At 39.2% G+C, this 22,029-nt stretch overlaps 1 protein-coding gene across 8 annotated transcripts in view; it reads left to right on the plus strand.

Annotated features, from left to right (window-relative positions):
* The window catches only part of MAPKAP1 (MAPK associated protein 1), a 304,477-nt gene that overhangs the window by 14,050 nt on the left and 268,398 nt on the right, over positions 1 to 22,029 (plus strand). The window lies entirely within an intron of this gene.

Below are 22,029 nucleotides of genomic sequence, written 5' to 3' on the forward strand. Positions count from 1 at the left end.
AGGAGTTTGGGAAGTCTTTGAAGGATTTCAAGACAAGTTTAGGGAACAGCTGCAATAGCCCAGTTAAAAGAGAAGAGTGACTTGGGTAGGCTTTAGAGAAGAAGAATGGATGAAATCCAGAGAGCAGAAATAGGATACATAGGCTTGGTGATTAAATGCCTGTGAGTTTCATAGAAAGGCGTCATCAAGGATTCTAATTCGGGCATTCTATTTGCTTTCTAATTTTATTTAATGTTGAGAATATGTGCTTGAGTATATCTTAGGTAAGGGGTTCATGATTCTTATTTTCTTATTTGACCCCAAAAAGTATAGTACTAGCAACTGGTTTTCTTTCAGGCGAATTGGGAAGGATACTGACATTTGAGTGTCACTTTGGATGGCAGCTTTGTAAGGTAATGAGGTAAAGAAGAAACTGAGGCCCACAGAAGTTATGACATTCCCTATTCTTAAGCTGCAGAGTGGTGGGTTTTGGGGCATACTCAGTTCTCTCAGACTTTGAAAGCGTTTGCGTTTTCCATCATACCATGTTCTTTTCGTGTTTTATCCCTTTCGGCTTGTTTTTATAGGGTAAAGAGTAAAAGTGTTCCCCAACTACCAGGCACTCAGTGGGGGGCTGACGGGCATTGTGTAAACTCTGGCATCTAGTGCCCATTTTCTGGTATGGGTTATACCATTACTTGATGGTCTGGTAGGAGAAAATGGAGGAGAAGCTGCTCTAGTGTTTGAGGATTTGCCTCAGCAAAGTCAGAAGTTCTATGAGGATTTCTGTTACTGGAATTTCATTTCTCTGAATTAGAAATATAGATTAGTTACCCTAACACAGAGTCACTTATACATATGAAGGTTTGCTTCTTTCCCCAGGGGAATAGACTTGGAAAGTCCCATTTTTCATGAGGAATTTCACATCTATTTGATGTAGTCAACTTGTATTACAAATTGTTTTACAAATTTATGGTCACCATTTATGATTTTCATGTTAAGTTCTCTGTTACTATACATGTGGGAATCACCTGAAACTAGAAGAAATCAAGGATGCAGTGTGCATTTTAACCTTTCTGGATTTCTTCTCCCCTTTCATTTATTTTCTTTTCATTTTAAAAAATTGAGCTATAATTCATATCATAAAATTTACCCGTTTAAAGTATAAAATTCGGGGAAGCGGACTTGGCCCAGTGGTTAGGGCGTCCGTCTACCACATGGGAGGTCCGTGGTTCAAACCCCAGGCCTCCTTGACCTGTGTGGAGCTGGCCCATGCGTAGTGTTGATGCGCACAAGAAGTGCTGCCACGCAGGGGTGTCCCCCGTGTGGGGGAGCCCAACGCGCAAGGAGTGCGCCCGTAAGAAGAGCTGCCCAGCGCGAAAGAAAGTACAGCCTGCCCAGGAATGGCGCCGCCCACACTTCCCGTGCCGCTGACAACAACAGAAGCGGACAAAGAAACAAGATTCAGCAAATAGACACAGAGAACAGACAACCGGTGGGGAATTAAATAAAAATAAATAAATCTTAAAAAAAAAAAAAGTATAAAATTCAGTGATTTTTAGTATTTTCACAAAGTTTTGCAACCATGACCACTATCTAATTTCAGAACATTTTGATTACTCCAGAAAGAAACCCTGTACCTATTAAATGAATCACTCCACATTTCTCCCTCTCCGGCGATTGCCTGGCAACCACTAATCTACTTTCCCTTTCTATGGATTTCCCTATTCAGGATATTCAAGTAAATAGCATCATCCAATAAGTGTCCTTCTGTTTCTGGCACCTTTAATTCAGCACATTATCTTCAAGGTTCATCTGTGTTTTAGCATGTATTAGAACTTCATTCCTTTCTATGGCTGAATAATATTCCATTGAATGGATCTACCACATTTTGTTTATCCACTTACCAGTGTTTTTTTTAAGGATTTATTTATTTCTCTCCCCCCCCAGTTGTCTGTTCTTTGTCCATTTGCTGTGTGTCTTTATTTGTCCGCTTCTGTTGTTGTCAGCGGCACGGGAATCTGTGTTTCTTTTTGTTGCATCGTCTTGCTGCGTCAGCTCTCTGTGTGTGTGGCGCATTCCTGGGCAGGCTGCACTTTCTTTCACGCTGAGCGGCTCTCCTTATGGTGTGCACTTCTTACATGTGGAGCTCCTCTACATGGGGGACACCCCTGTGGGGCAGGGCACTCTTTGTGTGCATCAGCACTGCGCAGGGACCACCTCTACATGGGCCAAGGAGGTCGGGGGTTTGAACCATGGACCTCCCATGTGGTAGACGGATGCCCTAACCACTGGGCCAAGACTGCTTCCCTCATCAGTTGATAGACATTTGGATTGTCAGCACTTTTTGGCTATTATGACTAATGTTATGAACATCGGTGTATAGTTTTTATACAAACATGTTTTCAATTCTCTTGGGTGTATTCTTAGGAGTGAAATTGCTGAGTAATATGTAATTCCATGTTTAACATTTTGAGGAACTGGTGAACTGTTTTATAAAGTGACTGCACCATTTTACATTCCTACCAGCAATGCCTCCTTTCTGCTTCTGTTCTCCCCAGAGTCTGTACTGCTCTGGAAACAACCCTCGGTTCTAGGAGTTTCATGTGCCTTTGAAAAATGGGAGAATTTCCATTTTTTTCTTTTTAGCTAAGTATATTCTACGAGCATATGGGTATCATGATAGGAAGTTAGATAAGGTTCATGGTCCTTTCCTCTCAAGGACTTCACAGTCAGTGGTTAGAACATTTTACTGGGTAATAGAGGGGGAAAGTCAAGGAAGTAACTCTTAAGAAATTTATGAATTTAAACAGCATGGATCCTAACTTTGGAATTTGGGCAAAGATTGTCTGGGGTTTCTTTTTCTCAACCTGTCCTTTAAATATTGGTGCTCCTTGGATTTTTGTCCCTGGTTACTGCTCTTCTTTCCTTATTATTCTTTTTGAATAAGCTCATTCACATCTGTGGCTTTGTCTGTCACTTATGTGTTGAGGTCTCCTAAATTTGCCCTGACCTTTTCCCTGGGCTTCAGTTTGCAAATCTAGCTGTTTGGTTGACATTTTTTTGGGTAATCCAAAGGTATCTTAAATCTCAGTTGTCTGAACTAAAACTCCTAATCTCCCTCTACCTACTAAATTACAGCATCAACAGTTTCATTTGTTGATGCTGTAATATCATGCAAGTTGTAAACTTTCCTTTTCTTCTCCTTAACTCTCCATATCCACTCAGTCATGAAATTCCACCAAGTTTATCTCCTAAGTATTTCTTGACTATTTCTTGAATTCATAGATCCATCTTTTACTGCCTTACTTCAAATCTCATTATCTCTTCCCTGGACTGTAGTCACAGCTTCATAACTAGTCTTCAGTCTTGTCTATCAGATTAATCTTCTTTACAACTGCCAGAACAGTTTCTCTGAAATGCTAATCTGTTCAGCAACTTTGCATTCCATGTGGTTTTAGTTATTAAACATGTACTCTTCTATTTCTTGCTTCAGTGCCTTGTCTAACATTCTCTCTTCTACCTGGAATTTTGCCTTTTGACCCCTTTTCCAACCTTTCAACTTCTCATCTTTGAAAATTTATCTTAGACCAGGGAATAGCAATAATAATAATAGTAAATATTTATATAGTGCTTACCATGGGTTAGGTGCTGTTAAAAGCACATATATATTCATTCCATCCTCACAAGCACCCTGTAAAGTAGGCACTGAAATTCCCATTTAGAGGAAAGGAAATGAAGGAACAGAAGTTGTTGTTACTTTCTGTATACCATACCATTAGTTAATAACTGAGTCCAGGTTTAAACCCAAGCAGTTCTGATACGCAAGTCCAAGCTTTATTCTTTTCTTTTAGCCACTCCTACTTACTCTCTCCTAACCACCTTCATTTTCTCTACTTCCCTTATTCCAAAGGGTAGCTATCCCTGTCTGCTTCTGTAATAACCTATGTATAGCCTGATGTTAATCTGCAGTCCATAGACAAATATAGAATTTTATTTTAAACAATTCTGATCAAGGAGCCAGCATTAAAACTTGTTTAATTGCCAGCTCTTCTCCTTTTTTCACTTTTCTTACAATGACTGTATTAGACCAAGTTGGAAGCAATCTATTTCCATTATCTTGATTTTAATCATCTCTGTGATTAAATCCCCCTATTTAGATCAGGGTTTCTTAACCAGGGGGTCCATGAGCTTGAATTGAAAATTGTCTTTATTTTCTCTTGTCCTCTAACTGAAATCTAGCATTTCCTTCTCTTATGAATGTATGCAATAAATTACAGTAGTATTCATTTCATATCACATTACAGTTGCTGCATATCTTGAAAAATCGCTTATGTTCATCTGTACTTCGAAATTACTATAGTTGTCAGTCCCGATGCTAGTTGAGTGCCACTACGTTCTGAGAAGAGGGCTGTGGTTTTCACCTGATGGGCAAAGGGGTCTGTGGAACCAAAAAGGCTAAGAACCCCTGGTTCAGATATTTTCCCTGTGTGTGTTATTGCTCTCCTTCTTTATTGTGACTATGTACTTGTCTTTTCTCCCTGCTTGACTGTAAGCCTCTAGGCTTAGGGGCTATGACAGCACTTCATACATCTAACTTCCAGCATGTAGGAAGTACTCATGTTTGATGAAGGAACAAATGTGTGTGTGTCTTAACCCCTGTCCCAACTGGTGAGAGAAGGAGGATAAGAAGATTGTGATAAAAGTGAGGGCTTAAACTGGAAATGTGAGACAGCATAGTGTAGTGGTTTGGAGCAGGGATTCAGGAGCCAGTCTGCCTGGGTTTTATTCTGGCTCTGTATTTTACTAATTCTGTGACTTTGGACAAATCTATGCCTCAGTTTACCGATCTGTAAAAAATGCATCATAATGGAATCTGCCTCGTAGTTATATACAAGCTTAAAGTGCTTGTTAAATAAATGCTCAGTATTCTGGGATCCAGAAAGTTGATTAGTCTATTTAAATTGTAGTTTGTGAAACACTCCTTAATTGTATAACTTATATCATAGGTAGAATGAAGCCTGTCCTTGTGCCCTATGCTCAAGTTTAATCCACTGTGGTAAGGGTAAAAAATGGGTGTCTAGCAGTTTGTAAAAAATACCTGGAAAATTTAGTGCCGTTTTGTTGGTAATAACAATAATAGCAGTTACCTTTTATTATGAAAGGTCTTGTGTTAGTTAGCCACAAGGCTGCTGATGCAACGTACCAGAAATAGGTTGGCTTTTCTAATGGGGATTTTATTTAGGGTAAAATCTTAACAGTTCCAAGGCTGTGAAATATCCAGATCAAGGCATTAGCAGAGATGCTTTCTCACCAAAATCAGTTACTGTTGATCCTGACATGTTGCCACGTGGTAAAGCAAGATGACTGCTGATCTCTGCCAGAATCTCTGCCTTCCCCTCCCGAATCTACCATATACTGGGTCTTAGATGTGGGCAACCAAGCATAGGGCTTGTCTCATTCCGGGCCTACTCTCTCAGTCTCTTGGAGATTCTCTGTTTTTCTGCAGTCCTGTCTCTCAAATGTCAGGCTCACTATGGCAGCTCCTTTTTCTTGTGCACCTGTCTTTCCGTGTCTCCATTATATCAGACCCAGCAAGGGCACAGAGACTCAACCTGAGTCATATGTCACTGATGTAGTCCTGTCAAAAGGGTATCATACCCACAGGAATGGATTATTTTAAAAACATAATCTTTCTCTTTTGGGGATTCATAAAAGAATTTCAAACTTTCACAGGTCTATTCAAATGAAAGTATAAAGCAACTTTCAAGTCAGGTAAAAATAATTTGGGGGGAAGCAGACTAGGCCCAGTGGTTAGGGTATCCATCTACCAAACGGGAGGTCCGCGGTTCAAACCCCGGGCCTCCTTGACCTGTGTGCAGCTGGCCCATGCGCAGTGCTGATGCGCACAAGGAGTGCCGTGCCATGCGGGGATGTCCCCGCGTAGGGGAGTCCTACGCGCAAGGAGAGCCGCCCAGCGGGAAAGAAAGTGCAGCCTGCCCAGGAATGGCACGCCACACACAGAGAGCTGACACAACAAGATGACGCAACAAAGAAAGAAATACAGATTCCCGTGCCGCTGACAACAACAGAAGCGACAAAGGGAAACGCACAGCAGATAGACACAGAGAACAGACAGCTGGGGCGGGGGTGGGGGAGGAGGGGAGGGGAGAGAAATAAATAAATAAATAAATAAAATAGATTATTAAAAAAAAATAATTTGGGGATTATTTGCTAGTTAAGATGATCTCATTGCTGTCGTCCATTCATGAGGAGTTGAATGAATGAGTTTGATGGTTGATAGGTTATTTTCCTTCCAAAAAGATGTAGTTAGAACAAGGAAAAGTTAATAATACTGCATCTTGGATTTGTGTAGTGCTTTTTTACTTTTTGTAAGTACTCTTTTGTTTTATAGCAGCATTCCTAGAAACTGGATAAGTAGGACATATATTATGGTTATTTTACTGCTGAAGAAATGGTGTCAGAGGCACTGTACTTGCCTGAAATCCTAGAACTATTCCCGGAGGAGACTAGGGATTGCAACCTAGAATTCTAGACTTGTAACCCATTATTTATTTTTATAATCACTTCACCTTCTGGTAATATTAAATAGTTTCTTTTATGATAATGTTTTGAGGATAACGGCACTGTTTACTGATTTAACTCATGTAGTTATCGAAACCAGTTTCTCTATATAATAGCATTAAAAAAATAAGTGGTAATGATTCCCATTTAAATCAGTCATCTTCCTGATACTATTAAAATCTTCTTTGTCAAAAAAGAGATTTATTGTACCTCTATTCTTAGGGTCTGAACCATGGGACAGTGTACTTAGGGCAATGTACTTGGGACGATGAACCATGGGACAATGTTATAAATAATGCATATAGCAGAATTTTCTGACACTTAGAGGAAAAACAATACAAGCAAAAACGTGCAAAACTTTTTAGATGGGCTCCAGGGCAAATTTCTCCTATCACATCCTCCCCCCCTCCATGTAATTAGAATAGAGTGAGAGCTGAAAGGTCTTTGATATTGTTCATTCTCCCCATTTTATAGATGAGGAAATAGCTGAGGTTTAAAGAAAATGACTTGTCTAAGGCCATCTAACTTGTCTCTGATAATTAGGGAGCTGGAACTGAGGTTTCCTGAGTGGTTTTTACGGTAAACTATGTTGCATCCTTCATTGATGATGTGGTTAACCTGCGAGCCAGGATACGTGGAAACAGCTCTTTTGAATTTAAGCAAACTCTAAATACCAAGGAAACTAAAAAGAAAATCAATCTTAGACTGTAATGGGACACCTGTCTACTGAACCGGCACTATGGATAAGAGGCCTTCTTTTGGAAAATTATGGCATATCCCTTTGGGAACAAGAAAGATTCTTTTGTTTGTCTATTCATTCCACACTGAACTCTTATTGGATGCCAGCCTCTCTCTACTAAAAACTGGCAGCAGGTGATGAATAAGACAGTCAGTGTCCTTAAGAAGCTTAGGCTTAGAAGAGGAAACCAACATATAAACTGTTTGTTTTTTTTAAAAGTGTTATTAGATCATTCATTCATGTAAGCCTTGCATAGCCAGAGAGAATGTTTTAAACTGAGTTAGATCGTATCACTGCTCTGCTAACAATCCTCCAGTGACTTGCCATTTCTCTTAGAGTAAAAGCCAAAGTCCTAAGAATGGCCTGTAAAGCCCTTCATGATTTGCCCTAATCTTTCAGACCTCATTTTTAATTAGTTGTTCACTTACTGGACTCTATTCTCTCATATCTATGTGACCTGTCCCTTCACCTCCTTTGAGTGTTGACTCAGATGTCACCTTCTCATCAAGATATTCCTTAACTACTTTATTAAGAATTTCAACTTGTGGCTTCTTCCACCTGGCATGCCCCATTTCTTTTCCCTGCTTTATTTTTCTCCAGAGCATTTATCTTTTAACTTATTATATAATTTACTTCTCACTTTTTTTTTTTTTTGTCTGTTTCCTTTCATTAAAATGTGAGGGCCATAAGGACAGGGGTTTCTTTCTGCTTTGTTTTCTGCTGTACCCACAGCATCTATAACAGTGGCCTGGCATATAGTAGGTATTTAGTAAATTTGTTGAATGAATAAATTCAACAAACAATGCCTTCTAGTAACTGGCAATGTGCTGGATTAATTATTTAGGAAAGGTAGGGACAAAGTGCAGTGCATTGAGAATACAAAGGAAGGAACAGCTAACATGGTCTATGGAATTTACTAGGGAGCTTTACTGGAAGAATTGGTCACAGAGCTGGATTTTGAATGATGAGTATGAAAAAAGGCAGCAGATGAAAGGTGGACAGGTTTTTCAGACCAAAGGATAAGTTTGAGGGATGGCAACTTCTGTTTATGGTAGTAATATGGACTGTCTTTCTCTTGGGTAAGTTAAAATTTCAGGAAAAGATACTAGAAGTTGAATTTTTTTTTTCTGTTGAGGTACAGGGACTTGGGATTGAACCTGAGACCTTGTATGTGGGAGGCCAGTGCATGACCACTGAACCACATGGGCTCCCCTGAGTTGGCTCCCTTGTGTCTGTTTGCTCGTCTGCTCATTATTGTTGTTTTTGTTTCTCATTGTCTGCTTGTTGTTTTTGCTTGTTGTCTGCGTTTTGTTTTCTTTAGGAGCACCAGGAACTTGGGACCTGCCATATATGAGGCAGGTGTTCAACTGCCTGGGCCACTTCTGCTCCCCAGAAGTTGAATTTTATTTAGTACTTTAGAAGGTGTGACCATAGATTTTAGTAATTCTGTAGTTTAGTCTGTAGTGTAATTTTAGTCCAAATGAAAATTCTGAGAGAGAAAGAAATTACCAGAAACTTAGTGACTTCAAACAACACATTACTGGAGGTTTCTCAACCTTGGCTCTATTGATGTTTTGGGAGTATAATTCTTTCTTTGGGGCGTTGAACTGCTCATTGTAGGATGTTTAACAGCATTCCTGGCATCTACATTCTAGATACTAATAGTACCCTCTCCAGTGGTTGTATTAACTAGAAATTTCTCTAGGTCCTGCCAGATTTCTCCTGAAGGACAGAATTCCCCCTGCTTGAAAATTACTGCATTACTGTGATTGGGTTTAGGGATTCCTGTTTCAGGGCCTTCACAAAGGATTGGAGGAAAACGTTATTTGTATTGTAATAAAGTAACCACATTCTTGAATCTAGAATTGGATAAAAGAAAAATGAAATGGGAAGTTCCTTAAAATGATATTCATATAACTAACTGTAGTACAAGTAGAAATAAAGTGTTTTTAAAACAGTTTGGATCTTGGGAAGGTTTGCAGAAGATGAGTTAGCCATTGAAGAATAAGGTTTATATTGGAGGAGATGGACACATCTCAGATAAAGGACCTCGTTACCTAAGTCCGGAGCATGTTCAGAGTAGTCCTTGAAATAATACAATGAAGGGATGGGTGATTTTAGAGGACCTTGAGTGTTGGACGTGAAGGGATGTAGGTCTGTTTCCCTGTACTATACTGTATTGATTTTCTATTGCTGCCTAACAAATTACCACAAATTTAGCAGCTTAAAAACAACACGAATTTATCATCTTACAGTTCCATGGGTCAGTAGTTCAGCATGACTTCAACTGGGCCTGCATAGGCTCTCACAGGGATGAATCAAGGTGTTGACCTGCAGTCTCATCTGGAGGCTCTATTAGGGAAAGATCTTTTTCCAGGCTTCCTCAGGTTGTTGACAGAATTAATTTCCTTGTGGCTGTATGACTAAGGTACCATTTTTTAACTACTTTTACTTCCTAAAGACTGCTCTCAGGTCCTTACCATGTGCAACATGGCTGTTAGCTACTCGCTGGCTTAGAATCTTAGAATCTCTCTCTTCAGTGGGCTGAGATAATAGTGTTATATAATATAATGTAACAAGGAATGATTATCCCATCACCTTAGCCATACTCTATTGGATAGAGACAAATCAGCTTCTACCCACACTCAGGGGGAGAAGATCACACACAGACTTGGATACCAAGAGGCAAGACTTTCAGGGGTCATCTTAGAATTCTGTCTTCTGTATATACTTTCACTTCCTGATGGCAGTGCTAAGTCCTTTTTACTTTTTACTCACAGTGTATCTCCAGTATAAAGCAAATAGTAGGTGCATTATAAATATTTGTTGAATGAATGAAATCATTGAATGAGTATTTGGTAAGCAGTTGAGTGCTATTTAACGTTTTAGGCTCTACATTGGTAATTTCACATTGAGAAACAGCCTAGTTTCTTTGGTGTTACTGGTATTCCTTAAGTAAAACTAAACATTTTTACCCGAGATCTTAAAGTAAAACCTAAAATAATTTGTTTCTCACAAGTGTCAATCAAATCTCTTATGTCAGATAATACCAATAGAAAAATAATTTAGGGCTACATTGCACCATACTAGCAGATTTCTTGTAGTAGCCAGAAATGTTGGCAGATTTGGAGTTTTGGGGGGTGGTGAGTAGTTAGGTTGCCTGAAGTTCCACAGCTATTGCTAGCTAATAAACATTATTTCCAAACATTTTGAGAATACTGTTTTGTAACAGCCACATAATAATAGATATTTTAATATAATTTGTGCTTAGGACTTTATAGTTTGGTTTGATTAATAATTATAGTTGTTCTTTATACTTGTCATGGGAAATATCTATTTATCAAAATTCAGATTTTGTGTTGTCCATTAATAAAGTGCCATTTATCTTCACTACGTCAGGTATTTCTGACACCAAAGCCTGTGTTTTTCCCCTGTACTCTTGCTGTTCAAACTAGAGTTATGAGAATCCTGCTATGTGCCAGGGGGTACTAGAAACTACAAAATAAGCATAGTACATCTTCCTGGAGTAACATGAAGGTAAAGCCCCCCCCCTTTTTCCCCCTCTATTAAAACAAACACAGGTACAGAATATTACAAGATAGAATTCAAAATATGAATGAATTCTAAAAATGAGTTATTTATGGCATGTTGCTTTAGGTGCCTCCTTATGCCCTCATACCTTGATTTATGGTCACTCTCTTCTGCCCTTCAGATGTGTCCGTGGAAAAGTATAAGAAGCACTGTACTGTACCAGGCTCCCTTTAACTGGATTTTGGTGGATGGTAGGAGTCAGAGGTATTTCAGGTGGAAGTTAGTAGTGCAAGGCAAGAAGATCAAGGATCAGAGCCCCTTTGCCGGAAGGAGACATTTGATAGGAGAGGAGACCTTGCCTCCTGTTAGGTTGGTGGGGGCCGGTTAGTCCCATATGGCCTCATCTGTGGGGATACCTGAAATGATAGGGATGGCTGAGCCTCTCTGCACATGAACTTTCATCCTGAGTTTCTTCACATGACGAGAAGTGATGTAGAAGTCAAGAACAGAAACTGCAAATCCTCTTGAGACCAAGGTTCACAAGTCACACAGTGTTAATTCCATTACTTTCTGGTGGTCAAAGCAAATCATGATGTGAGCCCAGATTCAAGGAGTAGGGAAATAGACTGTCTCTTGATGGGAGGAACAGCAAAAATGTTGTAGCCTTTTAAAAACCCAGCATGTGTCCTTGGACAAGTTGCTTAACTTCTCCTTTGAGCCTATAAAATGTGAGTTGTATTAGTACCTACCTCGTGGGGTAGTTGTGAGGATTAAATATGTTCTTACATGAAAAGTAATTAGTATAGCTCATAGTAAGAGCTCAGTAAATGTCATCTATTAGTATTACCTTTCTCCCTTTGTGTTTCTGCCTAAAGAAAGCTTAGCTGTCCTTAAATGCCACTTTTTTTCCTGAAACCTGTGACTTTCCTGTCTTTTAGAAAATGTTATCTTAGTGTCTCATTTGGTGGTTAGCACGTATTGCTAGATGTTACTATTATGTATGTGCATGGCATAGCTTTCCCAGTGATGTTTGTAAGCCACTGGAGGGTGTAGGCCAGGGTTCATATAATTTTTTGTAGAATTCCTCATGCCTAGCACTCAGGTGATATTTGGTGAATGAATCTTATATTATTCAAAAGAAGATATAAGCATTTCTTTTCTGTTGTGGTAATTTAATAAGTACTTTTAGTCAAAATATGGAAATAAAAGAATGAAAGGAAAAAAATAAACTCTCCAGATATATGATCTTCCTATTTACTGTTTAATGAAATTAGTCACAGTCACATGGAAAAGATTTTAATTCCCTAAGGGGGAAAAAGCTCAATTTTTGCTAGTATAAAAAATAAATGAAGTTTTAATTTAGAGTTAATTTAGAAAGTATTAGAGAAAGTGATTTAAAAGCATTAAAGTGTTTTATTTAATGGTCACTTCAATTATTTTCAGATTCCAGGAGGTATGAATTTTGAATTTCAACTAGATCAAAGAGTGTTGAAATATTATTAATATTAAAAAACAGAATCTTTATTTTTATAAATAGAAGACTTTGTATATAATAAAAGGGTCCTCCTTCCCCCACCCCCCAACTTGGGATCATTCTTTGCTGTGCAAAATAAATAAGTGCTTCTATAACACTCTTAAGGAATTCTGTATAAGAATCAGGTTTAACTTGTCTAATGCTAATAGCACCAAGTCTGGGGCACAATGTTGAAAGGTAAAAAAAAAAAAAAATCGCATCTGCTGTTACATGTTGTTAACTCCCTCAGCAGACATTAAATCATTTCAAGTACAATAATAGTGTGGGAGGTAAATTAACTAACCATTAACAATCTTATAAATACACAATTAACATGCCAACATTTATATGACACATTGATGGGGCAGCAGTAATTTTTGATTGGGAGTTTGCAGACCTTTGAGAAGCCTCAGGCTGTTGTGTATTCAAACAAGTTTTCACAGATTGCAGGTGAGGGGGCTCAAAGTCTGCCTGGCAGAGGGAAGTGAGTGTGTAGTGTATTTTGAAGGAAGTGGCATTTCCTTTTAACCATTGGTTGAACTTGAACATTTGAAAGTCATGTTCCTGCCTATCTCAAGTACTTAGCTAGTGAAGGAGTATTGGGAGAGCTCATTTGTCCGATGGTGGGTTATTTGAAGAAACACAGAATATTTCAGGTACGGACTTGTGGCTGAAAAGCTAGGGATTTCAAAGAGATACATAGACCTAATTGGTATTTAAAGTAAACTCTTCTCTGTGGTTTCAGGGCAAAAAGGAGATGATTTGAAGCCTTTCATATGTGGAATTCTGTGACTTATTTTTGAACAGCCATAACATGTACTGAATATTAATTGTTATTGTACAGATCACCCTTGCATTAGAAACTGGGAAGTTGAGGATGTGGTCTACTGCATAACATATTGACTGTCTTATACCTTTCACAAAAAACCACTGAAGAAATTTCTCTGAGGCCCCTAAAACTAAAAAAGCTCAACAATAGGATTTTTAAAAACCTAGTGTTTATTATAACTATCATAATTCTTTGTCTTTCTTTGAGAGATTGTATGGTATAGCAGTTAAGATCCCAAGCTCTTGAATTTGAGTCCTAGTTCTGCCATTTATTGATGTAAGGCTTTGGGCAAATTTCTACACCTTTCTGTAAAATGGAGATAAAAATAGTTAACTATCTCATAGGGTTATTTTGAGGATTATATTAATCCATGTTAAAAGGATAGAAAAGTTCTGACTTTTCTTATAAGTTAATGTTAGCTATTACAACGACTTTTTGGTTCTGAAATTCTGCAGGCTACCTGGAGCAAATGTACAGGATCTTATGGTATGACTTATGGATTCATCTTGAATTATTTCCCCTTTGCCACTTTTCTCATCTATTTTTGTTTGTTGGTTTGGTTTTATTTGTTTTTTGTTTGTTTGTTTGATGTACTGGGCTGGGGATTGAATCTTGGACCTCATATGTGGGAAGCTGGTACTCAACCACTGAGCCATATCAGCTCCCCTGAGTTGGTTTTTTCATTTGTTTGCTTTTTTGTTTGTTTGTTTGCTTTTTAGGAGGCACCGGGATCTGAACCCAGGACTTCCCATTTGGGAAGCAGGTGCTCAACCACTTGAGCCATATCTGCTCCATATTTTTTTTTACTAGGTTGTACCTTATGTTTTTCTGTAAACCATCACAGACGGTTTATTTAATGTGTGTGTATAAAGTTATTGTTAGAAATATACTTGTGTTAAGACTTCATACTGGGCAGCGGACTTGGCCCAGTGGTTAGCTCATCTGTCTGCCACATGGGAGGTCCACGGTTCAAACCCGGGGCCTCCTTGACCTGTGTGGAGCTGGCCCATGCGCAGTGCTGATGCGCGTAGGGAGTGCTGTGCTACGCAGGGGTGTCCCCCGCATAGGGGAGCCCCACGTGCAAGGAGTGCGCCCCATAAGGAGAGCCGCCCAGCGTGAAAGAAAGTGCAGTCTGCCTAAGAATGGTGCCACCCACATGGAGAGCTGACACAACAAGATGATGCAACAAAAAGAAACACAGATTCCCGTGCCGCTGACAACAACAGAAGCGGACAAGAAGACGACGCAGCAAACAGACACAGAACAGACAACTGGGGTGGGGGGAGGGGAGAGAAATAAATAAATAAATAAATCTTAAAAAAAAAAAAAGACTTGATACCCATTCTCTCCTCATCAAAACATTCTAAAAATTACTCCAGTTTTAGGATATGTTCTGAGTTACCACAGAGAGGTTACATGTGATCATTAATGAACATGAATAGGTATATAAAGTGGTGATAGCATCTAAATTGTACCTAGAACCAAACTTAGCACACAGTAGGAACTCAATAAATATTTGTTGTATGAATAAAGTATAATAGGAGATCACCCAGTACATTAAAAATTGCTGTGTCATTTTGGGACATCTTACTCCTCTTCCACTCTGGATGTCCCTGTTGCTTTCATTTTTTAGTAGAACAAATCTTTTTTTTTTTTTTTTTAAGATTATTTATTTATTTATTTATTCCCCCCCCACCCCCCGCACCCCAGTTGTCTGTTCTGTGTCTATTTGCTGCATCTTCTTTGTCCACTTCTGTTGTTGTCAGCGGCATGGGAATCTGTGTTTTTTCTTTTTTGTTGCATCATCTTGTTGTGTCAGTTCTCTGTGTGCAGCACCTTTCCTGGATAGGCTGCACTTTCTTTCGCGCTGGGCGGCTCTCCTTATGGGGCGCCCTCCTTGCGCGTGGGGCTCCCCTACGCGGGGGACACCCCTGCGTGGCACGGTACTCCTTGTGCGTATCAGCACTGCGCATGAGCCGGCTGCACATGGCAAGGAGGCCTGGGGTTTGAACCGTGGACCTCCCATGTGGTAGGCGGATGCCCTAACCACTGGGCTAAGTCTGCCGCCAGTAGAACAAATCTTTATGCTTTAAAGAAAATGGAGTTAAAAAGTGGGAGAAAAAGCAGTGAAAGTAGATTATTTTAGGGGAGGAGATCTCCTGGAACCTGAGATTATTGTTTACCCGATAGCCTAAAGGTATATAATAAGCACCAACTATCTCAGCAAGTCAAGAATTGGTGACATCCAAAGAAGACATTCAAGCATTTGCAAAAGTATAGAGCAGCATTTCTAAACCACATTCTGTGGAATCCTGTTATGGTTTAGTGTGTTTTAGTGTGCCTAGAGGAAAAAATGTTAGGAGTCAAGTAAGTTTGAGATATATTGTGTTATTAGATTTCCAATTCTTGGAGAGTTGTAATATACACGAATATTTTTAAAACTTTGATAAGTCCTAATAGCAAAAAGAAAACCTGTTTAACTTAATCTGGTATTTCTTAAATATATATATATATGTATTTTCCCCCTCCCCTTCAGTCACCCTGCTGTTTTTGTTGTATGTGTCCTTGAGCTGTGTGATCTTCTGTATCTATTTCTCTTTTTGTCTTCTCCTCTCCTCTTTCTCTTCTAGGAGTCACTAGGATTTGATCCTGGGGACCTCTCATATGGAGAGAGGTTCCCTGTCAGTTGTACCACCTCAGTTCCTGGTCTCTGCTGCACTTGACCTTGACTCTCCCCTTTGTCTCTCCTCTCTCTTTTGTTGCACCATCATCTTGCTGCATGACTCGTGTGGAAACTGGCTCACCACGTGGGCACTCACGTGGGCACTTGGCTTGCTATACAGGCACTTAGCTCGCTGTGTGGGCACCCACATGGGCACTTGGCTCACCGCATAGGCACTCAGCTCACCATGCTGGCACTGACTTCCTGTGCAGGCATGTTTTCTTTTTTCACCAGGAGGCCCTAGGGATCGAACTCGGGTCCTCCCATATGGTAGGCCTTATCACTTGAGTCACATCCTCTTCCCAAATGTATTTTAACACAAATCTTTTTTATGAAACATCTTTTATTATCTCACAGGTCACTAGTGTCCTTTGGAACCCTGTTTAGGAAATACACTGAAACATTCTGATAAAAGACTTCAAAAATGTCAGCCAGTGGCAGCTTCCTGAAATAAATATATGGTCTTCCAAGTTAATTAAAGTGTTGTTGAGAATATTTAAGCCATGGTATAATTTGTTAAAAGCTATATTACTCAGATTTTTACAAACTATATTTTACTGTGACTCAAAAAGCTTTATATTGTTTCAGACAAATTATACATCTTTATTATTAAAAAAATTAAAACACTATGGATGAGTACTAAGAAGAGAGTTATCCTCATATTCAGAGTTAACCACTTAAAATTTTGGTACCATATCTTTAGTTATTACTCCATATGTATATATATATATGCATAGAGATATATCTATGAATAATTTTACATAAATGTGATTATTACTGTGTATATTGCTCTAGACTCTGCTTTTTTTCATTATCTATGATTTTGGATATCTTTTCATGTAAATAAATAATGATCTTTTTTTTTGGAGCTACTGGGGTTGGGGATTAAACCCAGGGCCTACTACTGAGCATGCTGGCTTCCCTATCGTATATTTTTTTAAAGATTTATTTTGTTTATTTATTCCCTGCTCCCACCATTGTTTGAGCTTGCCATCTGTTCTTTTTGCCTGTCTGTTGTATGCTCTCAGTGTCTGCTCATCTTCTATTTTTTTAGGAGGCACTGGGAACCGAACCTGGGGCTTCCCAAGTGGGAGAGAGGTGTTCAGTTGTTTGAGCCTCCTCTGTTCCCTGCTTTGTCTCTCGTTGTGTTTTCTCATTGTGTCTCCTCATGGTGTCATCTTGTGTGTCATCTTGTTGCATCAGCTTGCTGCCTTGCTCGTCTTCTTTAGGGGGTACTGGAAACTGGACCGGGCCTCCCCCCCCTCATGTGGTAGGCAGGTGCCCAACTGCTTGAGCCACATCTCCTTCCCTATCATGTATTTTTAATGGGTGCATAATATTCCAATTTATGTTTATGTTGTGTTATATACAGTATTGTTTGATGTTTAACTTACCTACAGATTTTCAGTATTATAAATAATCCTGAGATAAAATATATTTTGTTCAATTGTCTTCTTAGGGCAAATCCTAGAAGTGGGATTTGCTGAGTGAAAGGGTGTTCATGTTTTAATTTTGGTAGATATTACCAAATGTCCTCTAAAATGTCCTGATTTTCATTCCCTCTGACAGTTCATGAGAATGCCCATTTCTCTGAAACCTGCCAGCATTGAGTTTTTAAAATATTTTTGATTTTTTCACAACTGATTGGAGAAAATAACTTTTAATTTGTGTTCTGAATGGTTTTGCTTGTTTTAGAAATCAGTTTCACCTTTAAATAACAATTTGTTGTTCTTAAGGTGATTTTAAAAAATGATAATGTCCTACCATGATGGTTTTGAAGGGCAAATATCAGAAAAAGCATGTACCTTAGAAAAGTAATTCTTTTCTTTATAATCACACTTATGCATGATATTCTCATATATGAGAATATATATATATATATATATATATATATATACACACACACATATAACAAATATATTTGTTAACTCTGTAACAATTACGTAGTCTTTGGGAGTCAGACAGAAATAGTTGAATTCCTGCCATGTGTAAGGTATTTTGTTACCAGAAAGGATGTGCTATTTTAGCCCTTGTCCTTGTAGAACTTATAGTCTAAGACCTCAAGTATCTGTAATAGGAAGTAGAAAGTGACATGAACAATAGCTTGTTTCCTAGGGCAGTACTTTGGGAATTTCTTATCAAAACTGGTATTGGATAAATATTTGTTGATTGAATTATTATACAAATTGTTCAGTGTGTGAAGTCATAGTGTACTAATAAAGATGATGTCTGCTGGTATTGGGGTGTTTGGGGGCCTCTGTTTCATAAGGGTAAAGTTAAGGAGTTGGGATATGCTTTCAGAGGTTGTATTAGTCAGCCAAAGGGGTGCTGATGCAAAATACCAGAAATTGGTTGGTTTTTATAAAGGGTGTTTATTTGGGGTAGGAGCTTAAAGACACCAGGCCATAAAGCATAAGTTACTTCCCTCACCACAGTCTATTTGGAACAAGATGGCTGCCGACATCTGTGAGGGTTCAGGCTTCCTGGGTTCTTACTTTCCTGGGTCTTGCTTTTCTCTGGGTTCAAGGGTCCTTCCTTCCTGGGCTGGGTTCTCTTCCTCTGCGTACTCACTTCCCAGGGCTCTAGTTTAAGTCTTCAGCATCATACTTCAAAATCAAAATGCCAACATTGAAAGCTCTCACATAAAAAGCTTCAACTCGGGAAGTGGACTTGGCCCAGTGGATAGCGCGTCTGCCTACGTGGGAGGTCCGCGGTTCAAACCCTGGGCCTCCTTGACCTGTGTGGAGCTAGCCCATGCGCAGTGCTGATGCACGCAAGGAGTGCCATGCCATGCAGGGGTGCCCCCTGTGTAGGGGAGCCCCATGGGCAAGGAGTGCGCCCTGTAAGGAGAGCCACCCAGTGCGAAAGAAAGTGCAGCCTGTCCAGGAATGGTGCCGCGCACACCGAGAACTGACGCAGCAAGATGATGCAACAAAAAGAGACACAGATTCCTGTGCTGCTGACAACAACAGAAGTGGACAAAGAACATGCAGCAAATGGACACAGAGAACAGACAACTGGCGGGGGGAGAAAAATAAAATAAATCTTTAAAAATAAAAAAGCTTTAACTCTGTTCTTTGCCATGCCTTTTATTTATGAGTCCCCACCACTAAGGGGTGGGGACTCAATTCCCTAATGACGTGACCCAATCACAATCAAAGCCCCAATCATAACTCAGATTACCAGATTGCAAGCATAATCTAATAATTCTTTTTGGAATTCATCAGTTATATCAAACTGCTATAGAGGTGTTTTGTCTATTCCTCTTTTCTTTGTTAAAGTAATGGAGCAGATCCATTTTCCTGAAAAAGATTCTGTTGAGGGTATTTCAGTGTACTTTTGCTTTGCACTTTGACTTACTGGTGCCAGAACACCCATTAAATTTGTGGCTTCTCATTGAAACCTGAGGTATCATTGTGCCTGATTTTGCAAGGGAGAACTATTCAATATTAAGTTGGAAGCACCTGCTGACAACTGGTTGCCTTACTTTCATGTAGAGAGGGCAGTTTATCATGATTACTAGGATGTGATGCCATCTGTGATGCCGTAATTCCGTTATAAAACAAATGCTTCTGTTTTTAAATAGTTTTGTGGTTGTACATCTCTTTATGATTATATAAAAAGTTATTTTATTTTTACAGGTACAATTTAAATCTTCCCTTTTAATTTTGTAATTTTCTGATTAATTTACTTAAAATGGTAGATTAACATTAAAGTTACTGAGGCTAAATAGCTCTGAAATTCGACACTTAAAGGAATCCAGTTAGGTCATAAACTCTTTGATTCAGGGATGCCTCACTCACCTTTGCATTTCCCATTAGTCTAAGCATAAAGTACTCAATATATTTAAAGGAAAAAAATGAAGATTAGTATAATTCACTTGATTAGAGATACTCCTCAGTTAAACTTCCTCTTAATCTCAATGTCTTTATTTTAAGACCCACTGGGTGATGTCAATAGAATGATTACCAGACAGGTTTCTTTTTTTAAACCTTAGTTAGATGATTTATTAGCTAGATTTCCCTCCATGTTGCATTTGTAGAAGGAACAAATGACAAGGAATCTGGTATTATTAGGTCTTTCTAAAAATAAATATCTTCTAGGAGTACTCTTAGGAACATATTCAATCCAGCTTTCAAGTTTCTTATATTTCATAATGGTTTTGGAGGAATAGACCCAGAAGCCCTGCAGAGTGCTCTCTCACACAAAGGAAGCACTGACATTTTACCGGTTGTGAACTTAAAGAAGGATAATATATTGATACATTTTAGGATTACTTTAAACAAGAATTGGAAACTGAAATTGTTAATGATATTTTTACTACCACCATCATCATCATCAATAGCAGTTAACTTTTATTTAAATATGTGCTTAGTACTTTTTTGAGTACTTTACCTTTATTAGCTCATGTATATCCTCTCGTTTCTGAAACCCCCATTTTATAAATGAAAAAGAAAACAGACTCAAAGAGATTGAATATTTTGACGAAAATCATATAGTTAGCATATGACAGGGTCAGAATTTGAACCCAAATCTTCTTCTTTTTAAAGATTTATTTACTTATTCCCCTCCTCCCCCCACCCCACTCCCTGCTCTCTGTATCCATTCGCTGTGTGTTCTTCGGTGTCCGCTTTTATTCTTATCAGATGGCACTGGGGATCTGTGTCTTTTTTTGTGTGTGTCATCTTGCTGCGTCTGCTCTCTGTGTGTGTGGCACCACTCCTGGACGGGCTGCAGTTTCATGCAGGACAGCTCTCCTTGTGCAGGGGCAACTCCTTGCACGGGGGCACCCTTACCTGGGGACATCCCTGTGTGGGCTGGCACTCCTTGCATGCAACAGCACTGTGCGTGGGCCAGCTCACCACACGAGCCAGGAGGCCCTGGGTATTGAACCCTTGGACCTCCTATATGGTAGGCGGATGCTCTGTCTGTTCAGCCACATCCACTTCCCCAGATCTTCGAAGATTTATTTATTTATTTATTATTTCTCTCCCCTTCCCCCTCCTCCAGGTTTATCTGTCTGTCTATCTATCTATCTATCTATCTATCTATCTATCTATCTATCTATCTATCTATCTATTTATTATTTCTCTCCCCTTCCCCCTTTCCCCAGTTGTCTGCTCTCTGTGTCCATTGGCTGCATGTTCTTTTGTGTCTGCTTGTATTCTTATCAGCAACACAGGTAATCTATGTCTCATTATGCTGTGTCATCTTGCTGCATCAGCTCTCTGTGTGTGCAATGCCACTCCTGGGCAGGCTGCAGGTTTTTTGCAGGGGGTAGCTCTCCTTACGGGGGTTTCCCTACGTGGGGGACACCCCTGTGTGGCACGGCACTCTTTGTGCACATCAGCACTACATGGGGGCCAGCTCACCACACAGGTCAGGAGGCCCTGGGTTTGAACCCTGGACTTCCCAGGTGGTAGACAGACACTCTATCTGTTCAGCCAAATCTGCTTCCCTAGAACCTGGATTCTTAATGACTTTTTGATAATATTTTCCTTTGTCAAGTATTCCCATTTAACTGAGGAGGTACAATCCTGTTTCTATAACAAATATATTTTTTTTTCTTTTTCATTATACTTTTAACAGGATTCAGTAAGCAGTTCTTACAATTAGGTTTCATAAACAAGCAATCTTGTAGCAGGCAGTGTTTAATAATATATTAAAAACATAATACTAAAATCAGAAGAAAGGAAAATAATATTTACTGAGCAAAGTTACTTTGGTGTGTTTTTGTAAAATTCCTAGCAACACAAAGTATTGTCTGTACTTTTAAACACCTATCAACAGTGTGACAGAAGGGAGAACTATAAACTAATGACTAATGAAATACAGTTTCATGCTTCAAGTGCATCAGTTGAGGAAAATACAACTTGTTTCCCATGATGTAATAAAGTAATGAGAAGACTGCATGGGCGTGAAGGGAGAAAGGAGAATTTATTGTTTTAACGATAGTTAAGTGCTTTGAGGAGTTACTATTATTTGTTTTGCAAGAGAGCCAGCCTTCCTCTTTGATACATTGGAGAGCTCATTGACTAGAGCCATAGTCCGTAGTGCTTATAAGGATTTCTCGATAGGGATAAATGTTGATTTTTCAAGGTAGCATTTTGCCACATGGAATTTGTTTTAAA

This window comes from Dasypus novemcinctus, chromosome 8 (assembly GCF_030445035.2).
Source record: "Dasypus novemcinctus isolate mDasNov1 chromosome 8, mDasNov1.1.hap2, whole genome shotgun sequence".
Lineage (NCBI taxonomy): Eukaryota > Metazoa > Chordata > Mammalia > Cingulata > Dasypodidae > Dasypus > Dasypus novemcinctus.